General features: G+C 53.7%; 1 pseudogene; it reads left to right on the forward strand.

The window, feature by feature from the left end:
- Window positions 1-3,025: 3,025 nt before the first annotated feature.
- Window positions 3,026-15,277, forward strand: LOC137147204 (secreted frizzled-related protein 2-like; annotated as a pseudogene).
- The last annotated feature ends 2,312 nt before the right edge of the window (window positions 15,278-17,589 follow it).

A 17,589-nucleotide genomic window follows, 5' to 3' on the forward strand; every position in this document is an offset into this window, starting at 1 on the left:
CCTGCCCCTGCTGCCAGCCCGGCTCTGGGCTGGGCCCGGTTCACCCCCACGCCTGCCCCTCCTGCGGCGGGAGGGAGGCCCTGGCGCACGTCTGCCTCACTGCGCCCGGCTGCGGCCCCTCGTCCGGCTCCGCCAGAGCCGCCTGCTGGGCCTGGCCGCACGGCTCCCCGCACCTGCTCCTCTACGCACGCCCCAGCCGGGGCCCCACGAAGTCGCGGGATCTCCTGGCCAGCCTCCTCCTAGCGCCGGCCGACGCGGCCCGCTACACGACCAGGGAGGGGAGCGTGGCTGGGGGGCGCCCGGCGACGGTGGGGCCTACTTCCGTTCCTCCGTCCGCTCACGCATCCGGGCAGGGTTCCCCTGGGCCGTGCCCACTGGCTCCCTAGACACCTTCCGGGAGCAGCGGGCGCTGTCCGGGCTCTCTGCTCAGTGCCCCTTTCGTTTTCCCACCGTCTGACCCTTTGAACCCGACGCCCATTCCTGTTTTTCTCATTTGTTGTCCCCCCATTCAGTTGAGTCCTGGGCCTGGTGACTCCACCCCTTAGGCTGTGGGAGGGGCCTTTAGCGGTGGCCCCACTTCCGGGAACCCAAACAGGACCGCCACATGGGATGGGCTTTTAGCCGTGGGCGGTCCCGAATATCCTCAGGATAGTTCATTCATTCGTGAAAATGTCGCCAGAGTTGCGAATTATCCACCAGGCACTTTCAGATAGGTGGATTCTGGGGAACATTCACTGATGTGGCTGGGGAAGCGCTGTCTCCAGATGAAACGGCCTGCTCTGAAAATAATTTGTCGCAGAGCCCCATGCTTTGCACAGCGCTGCCTGTGCAGAGCTTTCCACCGTGTCGACCCCTGGGCAGTGACATGCAGAAAGATGACCAGACAGGCCACTTCTTTATCGCCTAGTGCACCCTGGGACACCTGCGGGAGAACTGTTTGCCACTCTGTGGACTCTGCCTGCACTGGTAGATGTGTTTGAGTGCATCTTGCACTCCTTGTTGCCCGGCTGATAACTGATCGCCACTCTTGTGTGTAGGCCCAAGGGCCCTTTCTATCAGCTGTATCATTTCTAACCACAGTATATTTCTCCAGTTCAAAAGCCTACGTTGTTATACCAGGCTGGCAGTGTCTGCCTGAAACACTCCATCCTGTCAGCAAAAGTTAGCTGTTTCCCAGTAGGATCCAGTAGGTTCTGGTGACTGGTTACTTCGTCAGGACATGAGGGAAGTGGGCGTGCTCTGCAGAGAGAGAGGACCAAAGGTGTGGGTGCTGAAGGAGGAACCATAAGAGCACGCAAAGCTCGGGAAAAGTTTGAGCTGAGCTAGATATTATTTGATTGTTAATTTCTTTGTCAATAAAGTCAAATCCCAGAAGAGGGAGAAGCTTGAACTTTGTTGTGTGGCCTGTGTTAGAGCAGGTTGGAAAAGTTGCTCAGAACAACTGATTCACCCAGCTCCAACATCGACGCATAGACTCTAAGGTCAGAAGGGACCAATATGAGCATCTAGTCTGACATCCTGCACAATGCAGGCCACAGAACCTCACCCGCCCACTCCTGTAATAGACCCTTAACCTCTGGCTGAGTTACTGAAGTCCTCAAATCATGGTTTAAAGACTTCAAATTGCAGAAAATCCACCGTTTATACTAGTTTAAACTGCAAGTGACCTGTGCTCCATGCGGCAGAAGAAGGTGAAAAACCTCCAGGGTTTCTGCCAATCTGCCCTGGGGGGAAAATTCCCTCCCGACCCCAAATATGGCGATCAGTTAGACCCTGAGTACATGGGCAAGACCCACCAGCCAGACACCCAAGAAAGAATTCTCTGTAGTAACTCAGAGTCTTTCCTATCTAGTGTTTGTCCCATCACCGGCTGTTGGAGATATTTGCTCTTAGCAGTCGCAGATCGGCTCCACACCGTTGTAGACAGTCTCATCACACCATCCCCTCCATAAACTTACTAAGCTCAGTCTTGAAGCCAGCTAGGTTTTTTGCCCCCACTGCTCCCCTTGGGAAGCTGTTCCAGAACTTTGCTCCTCTGATAGTTATAAACCTTGGTCTAATTCCAAGCCTAAACTTGCCGGTGGCCAGTTTATATCTATGAGTTCTTGTGCTCACATTGGAGCTGAACTTAAATAACTCCTCACCCTCCCTGGTGTTTATCCTTCTGATGTATTGGTCCCAACAGTAAGGGATACCGCTGCTGCCAGAATTAAATGAAGTGCACTGAAGTATCAGTCTAGGATTCAGCTTCACAGTGACACCGAGTTTCTGTATCACACATCCGTTCACTGCCGTTCTTTTCCAGTCTGATAGGAGTTTGTTGTTTATTGTGAAGCTAATTTTGCTGTCTTTCACTACTCTTAACCAAACTCAGCTCTGTTCTTCTTCCTGGCTTTTTAACGTTCTCTTAGAGAATTTGAGGAAGCTGCCTTCCCCTCTTGCTTCATATTTTGAACAGTGGAGTAGAAAATGTGTTTCAATTTTAATCTCTCTTCCATCACATGAACTACAGAGTTGTTCCTCTTTAGGCTTCCAGATGGGCTGAGTCTCTTGATTTCTATTTCCAGCTTGCCTGCGCTTTGCATATTTCACTGTTGAAAGGTAGTGTACTAGAGTTACCTTACTGTGTGGGCTCCCTAGCTACGTCATGTTCTTTTCCCAGGAAGCTGCATGCTGGTCATAGGGAATTAATTTAAGTTTTTGAGCATTATTAGTTTCACCGTCAGGTTGTTTGTATCATTACCCTAGTCTCAGATGCAAATGGGTGCGCAGGTGCATATGCTGGAAGGGCAGACGACTGCCCTCTCCTGGATGGCATCACAGACCTCTGTGGGTCTGCCCATCCCCTCCCCTGGCTGAGGTAGAGGAGCTGCTGCCTCAGACCTTCCACCGAGCAATAGTCACACTTGCAAGACATGCAGCCGCATTTGCAAATCCAGGGTCAGATGTGTTTCCCCGCTGAGAAGTCGTAAAAATAAACCCAGAACTCAAGTCAACGCTGGCTGAGCACCTGTCCGTCGAAGCGATGGGAAACTCCGACGAGTCCAATGATCTCGGAGCTGAAGGTTGCAAGTTGTGTTCCCCAACACTGTGCGCATGCACTCAGCTGACCAGCTTGTACTCCAGTATTGTGCCTGGTAATGATCATTGGAGGCGGCTTCCGACAGTAACTTGCTGTCACAGCTGCCCGAGGCTGCGCAGTGACGGTCTGAAAACGGCTTCTTCTGGTGTATCCTCAAGTCATCTCTGCAGAGCTGATGTTATGGCCAACAAGCTCGGAGTCCTGTTAGTCTTGGAGAGCTGAAACAGCTCTGGAAGCAGCAGCTGGAATCTAGTCCGGCTCACGCCCCACCCATTCCTGCTGGAACCTCTTTACTTCCTGGTGATGGAGCAAAAGAGCGAAGGAACCCTGGGGGAATTGCTTATGCCAGCAGGAGCAGAACTGGAATCAAAGTGTGGGCTGTTTTTAAAAGCTAACTGTGTGATTTTCCCTGCACACAGTTCCTGTACCTTAACATACAAAGGGGTTTATTCTTTGCAGGGCAGCCCCCTAGTTTGTGTGTGTAACTGGGGTGCAAATTAGGATCTCTGGTTGGCAGTCTAGTGCTGAGGCCAACGTCTGGTGGCTGAATTCCCTTTTCAAGATCAGGGGTGGTGCCATAGGCTTAGGTTAGAGGGGTGGGTACCTCTGAAAATCAGACCCACAGCATCTCGTGCCGGACGCCCCAAATCAGTGGCCACTTCTGAAAGCGGGGCCTCAAGTGACTGGCCCAAGGTGACACGGTGCATCAGTGTCAGAGTCTGGCACCCTACACAGGTCTCCCAACTCGGAGGCTCACCCACACGGCCATCCTTCCTTTTGGATACTCCTCGAAGGATGCACACCGAGGAGGCAGAGGGATTTTCTACCCAGCAGTGAGGTTGGGTAGCTGGCCCAAGGGCCGCAATGCAAACCCTGTCTCTTGTTAAATACACTGCAGAGAGCTATCCCGAGCCCCCTTGCTGCTGCGCCATGTGACCTTCTAGTCCCCTCTGTCTCTCATGTCTGTGATTGCCTGAAGCATTTACCCAAAGGCTCTCTCCATTTCTCTGTCAGGGAGTAAATGGGCAAAGAGATTCGGGTGCCGGGAATGTCTCCTCTGCCTGCAATTTCAGTTTCATGATGATCACGTAGAGCATGGGGGAGGATGTAACTGCCGGCTGGGCTCAAGATAATGACTAATTATACAGCTGGCTTGTTCAGACCGACTCAGATTGGCTCCTCCGGCAGCACTTTCTGTGAATTTCCCTTTCTGTCCCAGTACAACTTATCTGAACCCTGGCGTGTTCCAGGTCTGGGATGCAGCATTGCTAAAACTTCACCTTCTCTCTTGTGGGGGCAGAGGTTGAATGCACTGATCCAGTCGCCCCTGCAGACCCAGGCTCTGGTCCTGATTAAATGACCCGTATAGGAAATCTCTGGGCAATTGAACGTCTTTCCCTCATTGGATGCTGCTCTCCATCTGCCCTGCAGTGCTGTGTGATGGCTCGGCTCTGCTCAGGAGAGGCTGCCGGCGAGGCGGTGTGAGTGAGGATTGAGGTGCAGGGGCAGGACAGTGGGTGGGGAGTCAGAGCCTGGAGTAGCAGAGGGTGCCGCAGGTGAGGAGAGAGAAGCCTTTTCAGAGCCCTGGGTGTGTTACGCTATTCCTAACGGGCGGCGAGCTGGCGGAGACAGCACGCCTAGCACTACCTAACAGGCGACACCTGCGAGGGAGATGGGACAGGATGCAGCAGCTGCTTACAAGCAGAGGGATTCACTGGAGGAGCCTAGATGTTAAGGCCAGAATGGCCCATTGTGATCTAATCTAACCCGCCGCCCAGCCCAGACTGGAGAGTTTCAGCCAGTGATTCCTGCCTCCAGCCCAATGACCTGGGGCCGAACTAGAGCAGATCTTTGAGAAAGAGCCAGGCAGGCCTTATTAGAGACCCAAGTGATAGAGAACTGACCAGGTCCTGTGACAGTCTCTTCCCGTGATTAGCTACCCTCCCCGTTCAAAACGTGCTCCTTATTTCCAGCATGAGTTGTGCGGACGTCAGCCTCCAGCTAGCGGATCTGATGTGCCTTTGTCAGCCAAGCAAGGAGCCCTTTAATCGCAGGTATCTCCTTCCCCCGGAGGGATTTATGGAGCAGGATTAAATCGCCTCGTAACCTTCCCATCGATAAACGAATTAGATTCGTTTCCTTTAATCTCTCTCGGCGGCTGGTTTTCCAAACCACCCATCATGAGGAATAAATGAAAAGCTGCTGCTGAGGGTGGGAGGGATGTTAGCGGCTGGAAGGAAGAGGCTGAGGCTTTTTGATGCAGGAATAGGCAGACACGAATGGAGTCTCTTGACTGACCTTGCATTGCTGGGCTCTTTTAAGGGCCCTTTCTGATTACTACTGTAATGAACTGCTTAGGGTGTGTGCATCAACACTGCCCTCTGCTGAAGAGAATCGGAACTGCTTGACGGTGTGTCTTAGACCACATACTGCAAGCAACTGATGGGGATTCTCCTTTAGATCAAGTGGGAGGGACCTGGCTGTTGGAGCAGTCGGATCTGAGTTTCAGATGAGTACAGCCTGGTGACAGTAGTAAAATCCCTAGCAGGCTCTGGAGTTGTGACTATAGAACGTCTCTTTAAAGTGTGTGACCGCTGTTGTATAACTGTAGAGGGTCTAATTTACTGGTTTCTAGAAATCAGTGACATTTTTAGAAATGACTGAACTCTTCTGTGTGAAGCCATCACACTCCAGCAAAGCTGCACAAAAATCCCCGTCGTCTGACACCAGAGCATGTGCAAAAAGCAGGAATACCCCAAAGCTCGGGCTAGCAGGGTGGGACTGGGCAGGGGGAAAATTTCACCTGGGTGGTAAGGTTTCCAGAGCAGGAACGACGCCTCCTATAATGGCTGTACAGCACCTAGGACTCCCTAATCATCCACTGGGACACCAGTTCAGTGCCGACTCAGGCAGAAGAATGTCCCCATTACCGTAGGATCTGAGCACTTCCCAGCTGTGTATAGATTTATCCTCTCGACATACCTGTGGGGAAGGGAAGTAGCCCCATTTTGCAGATGGGGAAACTGAGGCGCGGATTGACAAAGTGACTAGCTCAAGGTCACCCCAAAAGCCTGTGGCAGAGCCAGGAACTGAGCCTAGACTTCTCCCCAATCCAGTGACCTCACAACAAGCCCATCCTCTCTTCCTTGCCTACATCACTTAATGGGCCAATTTCATCCCCTGGTGGAGAGTCACTGATCTCTGTGGTGGGAACTTCTCCCAGGGGTGATTCTGACTCCCCCTCCCCCCCCTTTTTTTTAAGTGCTTTGAGATCATTTGGATGAAAGATGCTATAGAAATGCAAAGTATATTATTATAGAAACATCTTCGGCCTCGGGAGTCACCACCATCAGTTGGGTCTGAATTTCTTTGCTGCTACTTGGTTACAAACCATCATACAAAAATCCCACCCCCGATAAACAATTCATCTCCATCAATTTCTTTGCTGCTTTCCTTTGCTGGCGAGGGGCCTTGGGCTGTTTCCTGGTCTCCATTTGCAGCTCAGGATGGCGTTGACCCCCTCTCTGATGCCTGAGAAGATAAGTGTTTGGTTTTCAATTCGGAGCCATTTAACATTTCAATGGCTCTTATCCAGGAGGGCTGGAGGAAGGGGGTGGGTTAGAAAAAGCAGCGCCTGCAGCTCTGATTTTATTGTGCTGGGGAAAGGAGGTATAATTACATGGTAGGATTTTACAGCCCCTTCCTAGGCCCTGGATTTCCTGCAGTTAAATTCATGGACTTGTGTAGTCAAGACCAAACACATCCCTGTGGTCTACGCTCTGGTTACCAAAACCCTATAATTTTCTGAGGATAAACATCCTGGTTTCAAGCTCACAAAGCCAGCCGTAGCTCCCAGGTACGGGTTTGTGACTTGTATAAGAGGGTCCGAATTCCTGCAGGAGACATTTCGCACTTACGGCCTTAAATCCAGAAGGATCTAAAGCAAGAGGCTAACGGTGTGACTCTGCTTCCAGATTGTCTTGCCTGGATCCCAGCCGAGAAGGTAACATCAACCTGGGGGGCTGGAAGAGGCTTTGCCTTGGGTTAGTTTTTTCTGCTGCATGCATGAAACACTAGCTCCGAAACGGAGGGGCTGAGGAGTTGAGGTCGGGTGATGGGAAGGGGAGGATGGAGATCGAGAGGCCGGGCGATGTGCATTGCTCATGACAGGATTTTCCACAAGGAAACAACCCCCCTGGAGAATCAACCGTGGGATGCAGTGTGGGGCAACGGCTCCAGAACGAGGAAGCTGAGAAATATAACAGGGCTGGGGAAAGCGTAAAGCCGGGGAGGCAGGATTTCTGGCCTGCTCAGAACAGTAAAAGATGGCCCATCTCCGGCCCCTTTACGCTAGATCTCAAAGTGCTTTACGAACACGAACTAGGTAATCCTCGCATCTCCCCAGGGAGGGGGGAGGTCAGTTTCATTATCCCTTTATTACCGGGGGAAACTGAGGCACAGGGAGGGGCAGAGACATGCCCACGCTCTCCCGGGGAGTCGGTGCTCGGATCAGATCACGGGAGTCCACGTTGCAGGCGCTCTCCCTATTTCGCATCTGCGTCGTTCCTGGTTGAAATGACACGAACGAAGAGAGGGACCCTTCTGAGGGCGCTAGAGAGGGAGGTGAATGGGGCGGGGAGGGCAGGAGAGCGAAGGAGCTAGGTTCTCGCCTGAGCGTGTTGCTGCGTGGCCTGGGAAGCCCGGGTTTCCTGGAGAGCGGTTCCCTTCAGCCTCGCCTAGAAGATAAGTGCCCCCGTCCCAGAACGGGTGCATCTGAGGCTCAGAGGTCCTTCGGCTCTGTCCCGCAGGGCCCGCGTCCTGCCTCTGCTGGCCCTTATGCCACGGGAAACACCAGGGCGGCTGCCACTTGAGGGGAGAAGCGGCAATGCAGCGGGAACCTAGGGCCGTGCTCTTGTTAGCTCTCGCAGGCAAGATGGTTTGGGCTAGTTCTCGCAGGGAGAACCACCAACATGCAGCATCCAGGGGGTCTGGAGATGGCCCTCCGAGTCAGGACTGAAGCAGGGGGCTAGGGGGTGTCTAGGAGGAGTTGGGATACTGGAACTGCTGGACGGGCAGGAAACCTGAGGTTCTGGCTACCACTAATGGTGGTTAAAAGTCCCAGAACAGTTTTTGCAAGAGTCGGGGTGGTTAAGCCCAGGTGTGCGGGCCAGGTTGCAATTTGGGTCATTGAATGTGGCCTCCAGGTGCTCCTGGCAGGTTCCTCTGGATACAGGGCTACTCTTCCTTTCCTGAACGGTGGTGTAGTGCCAGGCTTTGCTGATAAACAGCTGTGACGTTCCACCCCAGAGGTGGCTGCACTTCAGCAGGGAGCAAAGTTTAAAATGTTCATGAAACGAGCTGCTTTGCCGCTGATCTGCTCCGCCAGCACGTCCACACTATTGCACTAGGCCGTGGGAGCCTCTGTAATGCCATGATTTACCAGGGTGGCGTTTGATTGACGTATTCCCCACAGCGAGACACGTCGGTGAAATCCTGGTTCCACTGAAGTCAATGGCAAAACCCCCTAGACTTCAGTGGGGTCAGGATTTCACCCAGCGTATCTAGTACAAGCTTCCCTTAGGTTTGCCCCGTCTATTATTGTTTCTATTTATTGTTTGTATTGCAGTCGCTCCTGGAACCCCAGTCCCAGGCCAGGGCCCCCCTGTGCTTGGTGCTGTACGTGCCTGACCTCTGTGGGGGGGAAACGGGGCAGAGTCTGGCTGAGATTGCCTGCAGTGCGGGGCGCTGGAGGGAACCGGTTGGGGGGGATGGGCACCAGGCTGGTTGGAGACCTCCCACCCCATTTCACACGACAGTGGTGACTTTGGGCCGCTAGTGCCCCAAGCTGGAGCAGGGCTGGTGCTCTAGGGAGGATGGGCCCATCGCGGGAGCTGCCCAGTCCCTGGGAGGCATTAGATTTAGTGGCTCTCGTTAACTGCAGTTGTCCTTGGTGACGAATCCTCCTCTTGCTCCCGCAGCGGGTCCGTCCCGGTGCCCGATGGACATCCAGTTGCTCCTGGCCCTCCTGGCGTCGGCTGGGTGCTCCCCTTCCCTGGCTGCTCCTTTCACCTATCAGCTGGCCCGGCGCAGCTCCCAGCGGAGCAGCTGCAAGCCCATCTCCAGCAGCATGACCCTCTGCCACGGGGCGGGGTACAGCGAGATGCGGCTGCCCAACCTGCTGGGCCACGAGAGCATGAAGGAAGCGCTGCAGCAAGCCGCCTCCTGGGTGCCCCTGCTCACCAAGCAGTGCCACGGCGACACCAAGAAATTCCTGTGCTCCCTGTTCGCCCCCGTGTGCATCAGCGACCTGGAGGATCCCGTCTACCCTTGCAGGTCCCTCTGCGAGGCGGTGAGAGACGGCTGCACCCCTGTCATGGCGGCCTTTGGCTTCCCGTGGCCAGAGATGTTCAACTGCACCAGGTTCCCTCGGGGGAACGAGCTGTGCGTCCCGCCGGCCGGCCCGGACGACAGGCCGCAGCTCCCGAAGGAAGGTGAGGCCGTGCGGCACTCGGGGGGTAGCCCGGAGAGCTTGGGAACAGGAGCGCCGGCCCCACTGCGGCGGTGGCGGTAGGGTCGACGTCAGGTCATCGCGCTCGGGCTCTGGCTCCGTTTCAGGACCACCATCCCTCTGCCTGTTCCTGCTTAACCAGGCAGCCTGAGGCTGTTTGCACGCTTCTGCATCATGTTACTTCTTCTCTTCCCCGCCAAAAAAAAAAAAAAAAAGTTAAAGCGGTTGATTCCATCTCTCTGCAAATGACGTGGGCCAGGCAGAGTGCAGCAGAACCTGTGAGACATGCCCTGCTCTCTCTGTCTCTGTCCCCGCCTCGAACCAGAGACTTGGCGGTTGAACTAGAACTTAACTTGTAGAAAGACAGCCAATCTCGATGTAAAGGCTCCAAGAATTTCCCCCGCTCCTCGGAGAGCTGTTCCAATAGCTACTTACCCTCTCGGTGAAAAATCCGTGTCTCATTTCCAGTCTGACCTTTGCTGACTTCAGCTTCTGGCCATTGGCTCTCTTAGAGTTTTGCTGGATTAAACACTTCTCTGGTATCGGCAGCCTTCTCCTCCTGGAGGTGCTTATGGCCGTGATCAGCTCACCTGTCTCCCTTCTTCTAATATTTCCCTGTTTGGGGCGGGCAACTTTTATAGCCTTCTTCCAAAAGTCATGATCGTCCAGCAGGTTAATGAGCATATCTATTGTCCCAGGCCCGGCAAACCTTATTTTAAATCCACCGTGCCCAGCTGAGGGATGTCGCCATGGGCTGCAATGGCTTATTGAATATTCACAGCTGCCCTGAATATCAGCCTTCTCGCGGAGAAGCTGAGCAGAGGGAGTGGGAAGGGGTGTTTTCCAGAGCATCAAGCGTTCTGGTAGTTCTCCTTCCGACTCTGAACTCCAATTTTTCCAGGCTTAGTTCTGTTCTGGGTGACCAACCAAAGGCAAGACCTGGTTTATTTCTGCCATTTTTCGTTTCTCCGTTATGTATGGAGAAGCCCTGCGAAGTCGGTTTTAAAAAGTGATTTATTTCTCTCTTTGTATTTGACCTTCAAAGATCAGGAAAGTCAATGACAGCTTTGCTGGAAAACCTACCGAAGGGCTCGGTAATGTGGCTTGTAGGCCCACACAAGATGTATCCGAAGGCACGGAAGTGTCGAATCCTTAACAGAGAGAGATTTCGCCGAAGCGTTTTCAGGCATTTGAGGCAATTAGGTGGTAGCAAAACACAAACATTAAAAAAAAGAGATCTTAAAAATCTGACTTAAAATCCCTTTCCACCTCGGTTAATTAGGTTTCGTTGCACAGTTCTTCAGCCATCCATAGAGTCTTCCAGGGAAAACAGGAGAGGCAGACGTGACTTCTGCTCTATACAAACCGAACAAACGTTCTCCAGCCCTGATCTCGGCTGTGCCATCACAGCTGGTTCCTGCCTCCCAGGTCTCAATACAGCTGTTTCTTTCCCTGCCAGATGCCGCGTGCGCAGCCTGCACCAGCCGAGGGCGCAGCGAAAAGGAGTTCCTGGAAAACTTCTGCAGCCACGATTTTGGTGAGTTCTTCGCCATTGCAGTTGGTACGTCTGTGGCCAGCGCTGGGGCTGCCGGGTAAGGAAGGGTAAGGTAAGGATGTCCTTGATCAAACCGTGCCAGCCCCGCACGGTTAAGGGGGGAGCGGAGTTCAGCGTGGCCAAGTTGGATTCGAAAACGCCAGGAAAACCAGACCCAGCAGCCGAGAGGCATGATGCTGTCTGTTCAGGCCTGCCTCCGCATGCCGCGGTAGGGTGCAAGTCAGCCCACTGGGGGCATAAGCACTGCCTGGGACTTGTGCCGGCCCGCAGTCCAGGGGTGACTTTCACCGACGGAGGGCAGTCGCATGGGGCAAGCTCATGCCCCACGCAAGGGGCACTGGGTATATCGCAGCTCTCGGTGCAGTGGGGACTTGTTACAACACACACGGTTGTGTCAGTGGCAGAGAACAGCCAGGAACAGTGCCAGTTGAGTCATCATAAGGCCCCAATCCCCCCCGCAAAGCGCCTGATTCTGCAGTCTCTACCAGGGGCAGGGAAGAATTCCTTCCTGATCCCTGCCCAGAGTCAGATTATGCCCAGAAGCATGAGGGATGGTTGCTGTAAACAACTGGTCTCTTTCCCTTGTGGCCTCAGGGCAGCTCTGCAAGTGTCCCCTTGCTTCAGTTTCCCTCTTGGTTCCCGCTAACTTCAGGACAAGCCTGTCCTCTGGTCCCTCACAGCTTATTAGCAAAAGACAGTGCCTAAGTCCACAAACAACAGAGTCCATGTCACCTCCATGCATGTGGTCTTGAAAACCAGGCTTCCTTCTCCATCCTGGTGTCTTACGCCAGACCTGGAATCTTTAACAGTCCTCCTCTGCTGGGACAGCCACCCCAGCCCTTCCTTCTGGGGCACGGCCCCGCTCTTCCCAGCGGGAACCCCCACAGCCTCTTAGTGTGCCCTTGTTGCCAAGAAGGCTAATAGCATATTGGGCTGCATTAGTAGGAGCATTGCCAGCAGATCGAGGGAAGTGATTGTTCCCCTCTATTCAGCACTGGAGAAGCCACATTTAGAGTATTGTGTCCAGTTTTGGGCCCTCCACTACAAGAAAGGATGTAGACAAATTGGAGAGAGTCCAGTGGAGGGCAGCAAAAATGATGAGGGGGCTGGAGCACAAGACTTACGAGGAGAGGCTGAGGGAACTGGGCTTGTTTAGTCCGCAGAAGAGAAGAATGAGGGGGGATTTGATAGCAGCTTTTAACTATCTGAAAGGGGGTTCCAGGGAGGATGGGGCTAGGCTGTTCTCAGTGGTGGCAGATGACAGAACAAGGAGCAACAGTCTCAAGTTGCAGTGGGGGAGGTCTAGGCTGGATATTAGGAAAAGCTTTTTCCCTAGGCGGGTGGTGAAGCACTGGAATGGGTTACCCAGGGAGGTGGTGGAATCTCCATCCTTAGCGGTTTTAGAAGCCCTGGCTGTGATGATTTAGTTGAGGTTGGTCCTATTTTGAGCAGGGGGTTGGACTAGATACCTTCTGAGGTCCCTTCCAACCCCCATCTTCTATGATTCTCTGCCGGGAGCCTTCCGTGGTTCCTCTGGGACAAGGAGACCGCAGCAGATAAGTCCCTCAACTGCTCCCCTTCCTTCAGCCCTCTCTGGCCCTTGATTCCCACTCTCTGGCTTACAGCCAGTGGGCATCTCCCTCAGTTGCTATCCTGCTGTGACATTCTCCGCTGCAACCTGGTCTGGTATATTGCTGTGTCACCCCAATCCTGCTACTCCTGGGGCCATCTTGCACTCGCCTCGCTGTGTGAACCCCCACTCCTGGCTCAACCCAAGCACAGCTTCTTGCAAGCAAGCAGTCTAGTGAAGGAGCGCTTCTGGCCAGCCACTCATGACCCCGCCACGAACATCCCCAGTCCCAGATGCAACCCTAGGAACTGCCGTTTTCCAGAGTTCAGTGCTGCCCACTGGACTCTGCAGGCTCATTGGTCAGTCAGTTTATCAAAGAAATGGATATGCACCAGCTCTGTCACCCTAAGTGAAGTCTCTGCACACCCCCCAACCACGTGCACTGCTTTAGCTAGAACAAACAGATATGTTTATTAAGTACAGAAAGTGATTATAGGCCCGAAGAATGTAAATCAGGTTTGATCAGGAAGAAATAAAAGCCAATCGTGTTCTGAACTCACCTGAACACTTTCAGTCGCCGTACAGTCTTTAGCTGGTTCTCACCACAGGCTGGCTGACTCCTTCTGCCAGGCCCTGGCCCTGTGGACAGTCTCTCAGTTGCTTGATTTGTCTTGTAGATGGAATACAAGAGAGAGCTCCGGAGACCAAAACGTCTCTGCCTTTAACATGTTTCCTCGTTCCCCCTGAGGTCAGGTGATCCGGCATGTCCCGCCTGGTTTCTTCCACTTGAGACAAATGAGCATCCCCTTATCCGATACTTAGGCCGATCCATTGTTCCATGTCTCAGCAAGGCGTGAATTACCTGGATCTGCTCCGAACAATGTGAGACACTTATCTGGGAATATTACAGAGCAGAGCTTCATAACCACGCCCGTGCCATTGCAAGACGCACACTATCATAACAATAATGTGAGCATTCCCAAAACACCTTACATGACACACTTTGCATTAAACACTGCACAATTACACTATAAAGGTGAACATCAATGATGCACAATCACACTTTAAGGGTGTACATGGGGTGCATTGTGTCACACCTGCCTTCAGCCCTCTCCCAGGAGTTATCTTCTGTCCCTGGCAGCTCCTTCTACAAGGCCTCATATAGTCCCCCTCGTATAGTGCTGCCCTGCCTCTTAATTAGCCCAGCTGGGTACACCCAGGACTGCAACAGGAGAGCTGAACCCTGCTTCATTAAATGGGCCAGCAACCCTGCTACAGTCGCCCTTGTAATTATATCCCAAGTGTGGGTCCCTGCAGAATCAGATGCTCTTCTTAGTAATATGTCTTGGTAACCATAGTTTCCTGCAGCAGCAAGTTCCACAGATTAATTCTTCGTCTTTCCTTCGAACCGCTTCAATTTTGCCGCGGGCCGCCTCGTTTTACTGCATTCTGTTAAACACCCGCTGAATCCCTGTCTCCTGCAGCCTTGAAGATGAGCATCCAAGCTCTGTCCAGCGAGGACGGAGACTTGAAAGTGGTCCCAGCGCTCAAGAGCCGGACCCTCTACAAGCAGGACGGCTGGTCGGAAGAAGAGCTGAAGAAGCCAGTCCTGTGGCTGGCAGATGGAGACACCTGTGCCTGTGAAGAACTCCGCGGCCAGGGCACCGTGATCCTTGCCATGGGCCACAAGGTGGCTGGCCGGTTGGTCATCTCCTGGGTGAGGAGGTGGCAGCGAGGAGAGAGGGAGCTGAAGAAGTTCACCAGGGCTGTGCGGAAGTTCCAGTGCTAAAGGGAAGGGAAGCGCTTTGAGCTGGGAACGCGTCCCTGCCGCCTGCGCCCTGAATTCTTCCCATTTCACACTCAAGCCGGAAAACATATTCGATTTAGTCAGGCTCTTAGCATGAAACCAGGCCCCCCAATCGCTGTCAGGTCCATACAGCCCTCGGAAGGGATCCAGACACTCAACCCTGAAGCGGCTGAGTCAAGCTTCCCCCGGAGGAGGGTGTGTGCTGCACCCGAATGAGACCAGAGACACAGGCAAGCCAGTCCCCATACCTGAGGGCTATGTGGTGAGCAGAAAAGCTGTAGGGAGAACATGCTGGTGCCTTGGAGAGAGGGTGAGATGCCGACATCCCCATAAACTACCATATGACTTCATTACTGTTTCAGAGAAGGAAGAACCTCGTGGGGGGAAATGAGGGAAAGAAAACAGCAGCAAAGTGGGGAAATGGGTGCTCAGAATGACCTCCCAAGAGGCTCCGAAAATGCTCTGTCTCCACCTCCATCTCCAGCTCACACAGCTCCATCTCGCGCGCCTCCGGCAAATCTAAAGCCAGATTTTTGTACCTCTGGGCCAGGCTAATTTGTGTAGATAATCTCTGTGACTCGGTGCAAAACGACCAATTACACGGCTGATTAGCCACCTGCATGCACAATTACCGTGACTGTGCACGCAACCCTAATAACTGCCTATGCAAGTGCATGCGTGTGTGGATGGCAAATATATTTGCAGTTTTTGCTCAGCTTCAGAATTTGCTTTAATAAAAATATTGTGCTCACTAATCAGCCTGTTTGTTGACCTTTGGCCACATCAGACCAACAAAGGACCCTCACGTGCACGGTCAAGCAAACGGTATCAATAGAAAAGACCCGTTGAATCACCTCTGTGTCCATCTCTTCCAGCTGGGAGGTATCCTCCGGTACTCTCGCCAGCACAGCCGGTTTTAAATGAGTAGTCCAGTGTTTCTCGATCTTTTAAGTAGCAAGTGCCCCCCAAATTCTGAAAATGTTCATAAGTCCCCAACACTCAATGTTCCACTCTGAGAAATACAATCTTTGCCCCGTACCGCTGGACGACTGTATTTCTCGTACAGCAGGAGAGCTCTGAGTTCTGCAGTGCTGTGTGGCTGTGGCAGATCACAAAACCCCTGCTGCTTCTCTCCACCTTCCTCCTCCCCTTCCTCCACACAGGAGCAAAGCTCAACGCCAGCCAATCACTATGGCCTGATGGCAGGACCACATGGTGTTCTCCTCACACACAGGGGAACTTGTGAGGTCTGAGCAGGCACTAGCGCCCCCAGTGGATAGCGGCGCTGCCCATGGCCATCCCCAGGGGGGTGTGGGTCTGGGGCAAATCACACAGTGTGGGCCCCTCTTAACATTGTTACACTGGTGAGATCTGGGGCTGTCATAGCTGCCCAGCTAGCGCAGTGACATTGACAAGTGAACCTGTGGGTAGAGCCCGGCTCCAGGACCGGGCAAGCGGCTGGGCTCTCCGCCTGGCTTTCTGGGCACCGGGCTTTGAGCCGGGGAGGGGAGCTGCCAGCTGGGCAAGTTGCAGGTGGCTGCCGTCTGGCTGCCAGCCAGGAGGTGGGTGCCTGCCACCTGCTATGAGCTGGGGTAGAGGAGGCTTCCTCACAGGCTGGGACCTGGGATGTGGGCAGGCAGCTGCTGCCCATCTTCAAGCCAGGGCGTGGGAGGCTGTCTCTTGGCTCAGAGCTGGGGCACGGTGGCAGCCACCCAGCTGTGAGCCCAGCTTGCAGGGTGCAGGAGGCTGCTGCTGGGCTCCCACCTGGGAGCTGGGACTGGGCGGGAAGCTGGCGGCTGCTGCCCGTCTCCCTTCACTGGGTTTTTCACCGCATACCCCCTGCCTGTGTCTCGCATGCCCCCAGGGAGTACCACAGGTTGAGAAACTATGAGTTAGACGTCCTGATTGTCTCACAAATCATTCCCTTTTTCTGCAGCTTAACAAACCTGCCTAGCAGGAACCACTTCAGTAATCTCACCCCAGTTCTCAGATACGACATCAGACACAGGCCTGGTTCACTACCAGCCAAGCCAGGCAATTTCTGGTGTCTCAGGCTTTCCAGCTGCCAGGCAGGGTTAATAGCAGTAGTGCAATGAGATGGGTGAAGTCAGTGTAAAGACACCGTGGTAACCAGGGGCTGAAACAGTTGAGCAGACCCATGTCTGTGGCCAAACCAAAGGGCCGTGCAAAGCCACTCAGGGATTTGAACTAGGGGGTGGGGGCTGGCTGAGACTTGTTTGAGTAGGGGTGAGTGCGTGTGGGTGAGTGAAAACAGGGGCAGTTGAGTAAGAAAGCCGAGCAGAGAAGTGCTGGTAACGTGGCCCTAAGAGAAGGGGTTGAGAGAGAGATCTCTGGGCCCAGAGTGCAGGCGGGAAGGGCAGGCCTGGACCGGCGAGCAAGGGAACCGTCGTCTCTGGCTGTTTGATTCCCGCTGCGTGCGGGGAAACAGAACCTTCTGTTTGGAAATAAACAAGCCCGAGGCAGGTGGTTTTGACGCTCTCCTCAGTTTCTCCTCCCAGCTCGAACAATCTGCCCTGCCCCGAACGCGGAGAAGGGCTCGGCTCAGAAGGGGTCGTGACGCTTTGCACTTTCACTGATAGATCTCAAGGCCCCTCGCAAAGATGGATTTGCGCGAGACGCCCCGTCGTACGGATCATAGAGTCGTAGGACGGGAAGGGGTCTCGAGAGGGCATCTAGTCCAGTCCCCCGCACTCATGGCAGGACGAGGTATTACCTAGACCATCCCTGACAGCTGTGTGTCTAACCTGCTCTTCAAAATCTCCGATGACGGAGATCCCACGACCTCCCTAGGCAATTTATTCCAGTGCTTAGCCGGAGGGCCCGAGCACAGAGAGATGGGCTGACTTACCCCAGATCATATTGCAAACGTAAATCTGAACTATGGGTGGCATTTCTACGGTGCACAGCACCCGCACATCTGCGTGCCAGCTGGGGGGCGGTCACCTGTCGCCACCTTCCTTCTATTTTGTTTGGTTCCCCGTTGACGATGACCCGAGTGGCGTTTGCCACATTGTTTCTGGAAAAAAAATGGGGGGCCCTTCTGGGG

The sequence above is a fragment of the Emydura macquarii genome, unplaced genomic scaffold (assembly GCF_026122565.2).
Source record: "Emydura macquarii macquarii isolate MOO-44397 ecotype Brisbane River unplaced genomic scaffold, CSIRO-AGI_Emac_v2 contig_509, whole genome shotgun sequence".
Taxonomy (NCBI): domain Eukaryota; kingdom Metazoa; phylum Chordata; order Testudines; family Chelidae; genus Emydura; species Emydura macquarii.